The sequence below is a fragment of the Zea mays genome, chromosome 4 (assembly GCF_902167145.1).
Source record: "Zea mays cultivar B73 chromosome 4, Zm-B73-REFERENCE-NAM-5.0, whole genome shotgun sequence".
In the NCBI taxonomy this organism is placed as follows: Eukaryota; Viridiplantae; Streptophyta; class Magnoliopsida; order Poales; family Poaceae; genus Zea; species Zea mays.
The window spans coordinates 83,169,615-83,176,905 of NC_050099.1; positions in this window are offsets into that span (position 1 = coordinate 83,169,615).

Consider the following 7,291-nt stretch of genomic DNA (forward strand, 5'->3'; position numbering starts at 1 on the left):
ATATCGAGATTGCATACATTAATACTAAAGATCAATTAGCCGATATCTTTACCAAGCCACTTGATGAACAAACTTTTACCAAACTTAGGCATGAGCTCAATATTCTTGATTCTAGAAATTTCCTTTGCTAACTTGCACACATAGCTCATAAATATACCTTTGATCATGTCTCTTATATGCTATGACTAATGTGTTGTCAAGTCTATTTCAAACCAAGTCATAGGTGTATTGAAAGGGAATTGGAGTCTTCGACGAAGACAAAGGCTTCCACTCCGTAACTCATCCTTCGTCGTCACTCCGAACCGCTCTCTATCTTTGGGGGAGAGAGCAAAGCAAAAGGACTCCTACTTTGGTTTAATCTTCACTCTTTTATTTATGACCAAAGGAGGAGAAAGTAATTTAAAGGGCTCTAATGACTCCGTTTTTGGCGATTCATGCCAAAGGGGGAGAAAGTATTAGCCCAAAGCAAAAGGACCGCACCATCACCTAATTTTAAAATATAATTTTCAATTGTCAATTTGGTATCTTAATATGTTCAAAAAGGGGAGAAATTAGTATTTCAAAATTGATTCATCAAAACCCTCTTGAACACTAAGAGGAGGATTTCATTCAGGGGGAGAAAATTTCAAAACTTGAAAATGCTTTGCAAACTCTTATTCATTTACCTTTGACTATTTGCAAAAGAACTTTGAAAAAAAAATTTACAAAAGATTTTGCAAAAACAAAACATGTGGTGCAAGCGTGGTCCAAAATGTTAAAAATAAAGAAACAATCCATGCATATCTTGTAAGTATTTATATTGGCTCAATTCCAAGCAACCTTTGCACTTATATTATGCAAACTAGTTCAATTATGCACTTCTATATTTGCTTTGGTTTGTGTTGGCATCAATCACCAAAAAGGGGGAGATTGAAAGGGAATTAGGCTTACACCTAGTTCCTATATAATTTTGGTGGTTGAATTGCCCAACACAAATCTTTGGACTAACTAGTTTATTCTAGTGTATAAGTTATACAGGTGCAAAAGGTTCACACTTAGCCAATAAAAAGACCAAGTATTGAGTTCAACAAAAGAGCAAAGGAGCAACCGAAGGCTCCTCTGGTCTGGCGCACCGGACTGTCCGGTGTGCCACCGGACAGTGTCCGGTGCACCAGAGGACTCCAATTCCAACTCGTCACCTTCGGGAAAATCCAGAACCAGCGCGCTATAATTCACCGGACTGTCCGGTGTACACCGGACAATGTCCGGTGCTCCAACGAAGACGCTGCTCCGGAACTCGCCAGCCTCGGGATTTCACGAAGGCTGCTCCGCTATAATTCACCGGACATGTCCGGTGTGCACCGGACTGTCCGGTGCATCCTCGGAGCAACGGCTACTTCGCGCCAACGGCTACCTGCAACGCATTAAATACGCGCGCAGCGCGCGCAGAAGGCAGGCGCGCCCATACCGGCGCACCGGACACTGAACAGTTCATGTCCGGTGCGCCACCGGACATCGAGGCGGGCCCAGAAGTCAGAACTCCAACGGTCAGATTCCAACGGCACTGGTGACGTGGCTGGGGCACCGGACATGTCCGGTGTGCACCGGACTGTCCGGTGCGCCATCGAACAGACAGCCTCCACCAACGGTCAAGTTTGGTGGTTGGGGCTATAAATACCCCAACCACCCCACCATTCATAGTATCCAAGTTTTCCACTTCCCAACTACTTACAAGAGCTCTAGCATTCAATTCTAGACACACCAAAGAGATCAAATCCTCTCCAAATTCCACACAACGCCCTAGTGATTAGAGAGAGTGATTTGCTTGTGTTTCTTCCGAGCTCTTGCGCTTGGATTGCTTTCTTCCTTCTTGATTCTTTTATTGCGATCAAACTCACTTGTAATTGAGGCAAGAGACACCAAACTTGTGGTGGTCCTTATGGGAACTTTGTGTTCCAAGTGATTGAGAAGAGAAAGCTCATTCGGTCCGAGGGACCGCTTGAGAGAGGGAAGGGTTGAAAGAGACCCGGCCTTTGTGGCCTCCTCAACGGGGAGTAGGTTTGAGAGAACCGAACCTCGGTAAAACAAATCCGCGTGTCTCACTTCATTATTCGCTTGCGATTTGTTTTGCACCCTCTCTTGCGGACTCTATTATATTTCTAATGCTAACCCGGCTTGTAGTTGTGATTATATTTGTGAATTTCAGTTTCGCCCTATTCACCCCCCCCCTCTAGGCGACTTTCAGGACCGTCCGGCCCACAGGCACGGACCATTCGGACCGCGGACCGTCTGGCCTCAGGGCCGGACCGTCCGCCCTCCGCCCTCTCTTTTTGGTGTCGAACAGTAGGATTAGGTAAGTTTAAATCCTAAGTAAGTCAAACTTCTTAATTTTTTGTAATCTCATACAATCCATATGTAATGAGAATACCCGAACAAGTTCTAAAATGGTTCTAATCCACCCAGTTTAGACCCAACTTGTGGGTTGTAAAATGAAATTTTATTAAAACCGTGTAAACTCACTTGTCTTGTTGCCACTAGTATAATATTCGTAGAATGCAAGTACATAAATAATCGATAAAATATTTGTCGGCGTTTCGAGACAGGGGGGGTCCCTAAGCCGACGAGTGAGTGTGCTGCGTGCCCCAGCCCAGATGGGTCGAGCGCGTGGGCGAGCGCGGAGGGGGGAGAGGCGAGGCGGCCGGAGCCGAGCGTGAGAGAGGTGGAAGTCCCGCGGCCTTCGTGTTCGTCCCGCGCCCAGGTCGGGTGCGCTTGCAGTAGGGGGGTTACAAGCGTCCACGCGGGTGAGGGAAGCGAGCGGCCCCAAGAGAGCGCCTGTCCCGTCCTCGGTCCCGCGCGGCCAACCTTCTCTGAGAAGGCCCTGGTCCTTCCTTTTATAGTTGTAAGGAGAGGATCCAGGTGTACAATGGGGATGTAGCAGAGTGCTACGTGTCTAGCGGGGGGAGAGCTAGCGCCCTAGGTACATGCCGATGTGGCAGCCGGAGAGATCTGGGCATCCTGCTGGCGTGATGTCGTGGCTATCGGAGGTGCGGCGGAGCCTGATGGAGGGACAGCTGTTGGGGCGGTCGAGTCCCTGCTGACGTTGTCCTGCTTCCATAAGAGAGCTGGGGGCCGCCGTCGTCATAGAGCTTGTGGAGCGCCATCATTGCCCCTCTGGCGGAGCTGGCCGGACGAGACGCCGGTCTTGTTCTCCGTGACCCGAGTTGATTCGGGGTAGGATGATGATGGCGCCTCCTGTTGACGTGGCGGTCTGTGCTCTAGGCAGGGCGACGTGGGGTTTCCTCCAAAGCCGAGGTTGAGTCTGCCTTCTGCTGCCGTGGCCGAGCCCGAGCCAGGGGGTCGGGCGAGGCGGAAGTCGTTCGGCCGAGGCCAGGGCGGAGTCCGAGCCCTGGGGTCGGGCGAGGCGGAGTTTCGTCGTCTTCCGGGCCTTAGCCCGAGTCCGAGCCCTGGGGTCGGGCGGAGCGGAGTTCGCCGTCTTCCGGGTCTTAGCCCGAGTCCGAGCCCTGGGGTCGGGCGGAGCGGAGTTCGCCGTCTTCCGGGTCTTAGCCCGAGTCCGAGCCCTGGGGTCGGGCGGTGCGGAGTTCGCCGTCTTCCGGGTCTTAGCCCGAGTCCGAGCCCTGGGGTCGGGCGGAGCGGAGTTCGCCGTCTTCCGGGTCTTAGCCCGAGTCCGAGCCCTGGGGTCGGGCGGAGCGGAGTTCGCCGTCTTCCGGGTCTTAGCCCGAGTCCGAGCCCTGGGGTCGGGCGGAGCGGAGTTCGCCGTGGCGCCTTTGGCAAGGCCTGATTGCCTGTCAGACTCGCTCTGTCGAGTGGCACTGCAGTCGGAGTGGCGCAGGCGGCACTGTCCTTCTGTCAGACTGGCCAGTGGAGCGGTGGAGTGACGGCGGTCACCTCGGCTCTGCCGGGGGCGCGTGTCAGGATAGAGGTGTCAGGCCACCTTTGCGTTAAATGCCCCTGCAATTTGGTCAGTCGGTGCGGTGATTTAGTCAAGGTTGCTTCTGAGCGAAGCCAAGGCCTTGGGCGAGCTGGTGATGTGTCCGCCATAAAAAGGGGGCCTCGGGCGAGACGGAAGTCTCTCGAGGTCGGCTGCCTTTGGCCGAGGTTAGGCTCGGGTGAAGCGTGATCGAGTCACTCGTGTGGACTGATCCCTGACTTAATCGTGCCCATCAGGCCTTTGCAGCTTTATGCTGATGGGGGTTACCAGCTGAGAATTAGGCGTCTTGAGGGTACCCCTAATTATGGTCCCCGACAGTAGCCCCCGAGCCTCGAAGGGAGTGTTAGCACTCGCTTGGAGGCTTTTGTCGCACTTTTTTGCAAGGGGACCAGCCTTTCTCGGTTGCATTTCGTTCCGGCGGGTGCGCGCGAGCGCACCCGCCGGGTGTAGCCCCCGAGGCCTCGGAGGAGTGGTTACACTCCTTCGAGGTCTTAATGCTTCGCTTTACGCTTCGGCTGGTCTAGTCGTTCCCTCATGCGAACTGGCCGTAGCCCGGGTGCACGGTCGGGGCCCAAGCTCTCGGGCTGGTATGTTGACGCTGTCAACGATTTGGCCGGAGCCGGTTTTTGCGAGAGCAGCCCCCGAGCCTCTGCACAGGGCGAGAGGACGATCAGGGACAGACTCGGCTTTTTACATACGCCCCTACGTCGCCTTTCCGCAAGGAGGAGGGGGGGAGTGCGCCATGTTACCCTCGATGGGCACCGAACATGGTGTCTCCGGTGAGCTGCAAGCGGGTAATCCGAGTGGACGTCCGTGCCCCGTTCATTGGGGGTCGGCTAGGGGCCCAGAGGCACGCCCAAAAGTACCTGCGGGTGATTTGCCGGACCCGGTCCCCTGGCGACGGGGTCCGAGGGCTCGATGCCTCCCTCCGATGGGATTCCGTTACAAGATCGTTCCCGCTGGTCTCGGAAATGTCCTAGGGTACCTCGGGAGCGCAGCCCGAGCCTCGGTTATGTATCGAACGTACCCCTGGTCATCCCTCGCTCGGTGTCTGAGGCGACTGTGAACCCTTCGGGGGCCAGCCTTCGAACCCCTGATCAGTAATGGGCGCGGAGCCCGAGTAGCCTGAGGCGGCCATGGAGCCCTTCGGAGGGCTGGCCTTCGAACCCCTGACCAGTAGTGGGTGTCGGGCCCATGCGATCTGAGGCGGCTGTTGAACCCTCGGGGGGCCAGCCTTCGAACCCCTGATCAGTAATGGGGGGCTCGGAGCCCGGTTCCTTCGCGGAGAAGGATCCCTTTCGGGGTATCCCCCTTCCCCGGTCCCTGTTGCAAGAGATAGAGAAAGAGGAAAACGGAAAAGGATACGAAATCGGACGACGTGGCGTACCTTTTCTGACGCGGTTATTAAGGCGAAGGTGAAGCGTCGCGCGCTCCTCCTGCCAGAAGCACCGCGTGTCCCGCCGCGGAGTTAATGCGATGGGGCGAGTGGTTGGCGGGGCGGCCGCTACGCGTGTGCGATCCGTTCGAGGAACGGGTCACGGGTGCACCGTCTTCACGCCGTGAGAGGAGGCTCTCTTGCTGTCTCAGGATGGGACGTGAGCCTGGCTGACGACGCGACCGCTGCGCCCGCCCGCCTGCCACCGCTATTACTGCCGGCCCACTTTCGGTCGCTTTGACCGACGCGCCAGTCTGGCGCTGTTGGGTCGCCTCGAGTCGTGGCATAGGCTTCGCAACCGAAGAGGCGCGATGGTGGCACAAGTGGCGGTGCGGTTGCTTGCATGCAGCAACTGGCGCGCCGGTTGCTCGACGCGTGGGCCTGGGTCCCAAGCTGGCGTGTCAGAAGTCGGAGAAGCGCGTCCATCTGGCGCGGTTGCATGCCGCCTGCATGGCTGCTCGCCCCTTCTGCCCGTTGGTCTGGGCGAAAATGGGGGGTCGCCTGTAACCGCTGGACGGTCGTGCGCATCACGCGCGGCGGTTTGGCTTCTTCTGCCCTGAGCCGGCTTGCATGACATGCGGGACCCAGCCCCCGAGTCGCGGGGGAGGGTCTTGGAGTGTGCTGGAGAAGACTCGGCCCGCGGCGCCTGGGGACGCACGTAGGGGGAGTTGCCTTTAAAAGGAGGGGGGCTCCTTTCGTAAGGCAACCATGTCTTCTTCCTCCCTTAAGTGCCGGGTCTTCCCGTCTTCCAAGCCCCCGGATGGGGGATATCCGCCGCCTTTCCGCCTCCTCGTTGGAGGAACGCGACTCCATGGGAGTTGGTACCTCTCATCCATCGTTCGGCTTCAAGGATTTTCATCAGGCAGCCTGGTTGCTCCCTTCCGCCGGTGGCCACCCAAGACGGTGACCTCCAGCTCCTGGATGGGGAGAGACAGACCAGGCTGTGATCCCGCCCTCAGCGTCGGGTGTGTTCGTCACCCTTGCTGGGGCGGGGGCCGAGGCGAGCCGGGGCTCTACCTCGCATGCGGGTCGGCGAACCACCTCCTCTTCCAGCTTCTGGTGGTGGCAACCGTCCTCCCGCGCCGCGACGGAGTCGTCCTCCAGTCATGCCGGGGAAGGCGAACTGTTGCTGTCCAGCTAGGATGCAACATTCCGTCTTCCTCGCATTCGGGGCGAGGACGGCAGCGAGGATCTACCGGAGCGCTCGGGAGCGGCCCGTTCTTTGGCTTTGATGGCTTGTTCGCATCCCTTGAGTGGGACCGCGAACAAGAGCCTTCCGGCGACTGCGTTCACCTGGGGCCATGGCTGCCGCTGCAGAGGTCGTCGCCCCGCAGGCCCGAGGTCGCTCGTACCCTCGGGGACGGAACTGGAGTCCCGTTTGTGATGGCACCTTGGATGCCAGTGTGTTCGTTCATTGCGGCTTGTCGAGGCCTGAACGTGTATGTAATTTCGGCACGGAGCCGTGTTTTTTCCTCATTTCTGAGCACTAAGTCTCGCCTGTTTGATTATCTGAACCGCTTTACCAAGCATGAGTTGCCCCGTGTCAAGGTGACGGGTGAGGTATCCGTATCCCGGAGGCGTAGGAATCCCTCGGCCCGTTCGGCCTTGTTACGTGAGGCTCCTCTAGCTTAGTTGAAGGGACCCCTCGGCCGCCCTTTGGTGGATCGAGGCCGGGGGTAGCGATATCAGTATGAACAGAGGCGGAGTTGGCTCGAGAATGGGGAACCTGGTTGGCCGGAGCCTAGCCGTGTCGCCCGTCAGCGGAGCCGACGCCCAAGTCGGTCAGTCGAGGCCTCGGATCGGGCTAGCGCCCTTGGAAGCCGGTCGCCCGAGGCCCCAGGGGTAACCGGTTGAGCCGCCTGCTCGGGCCGGATTCCCGGAGGAGCCCCTGGACCTCGGCGCCGCCCGAGGCTGGGTCGGGCTTTGCT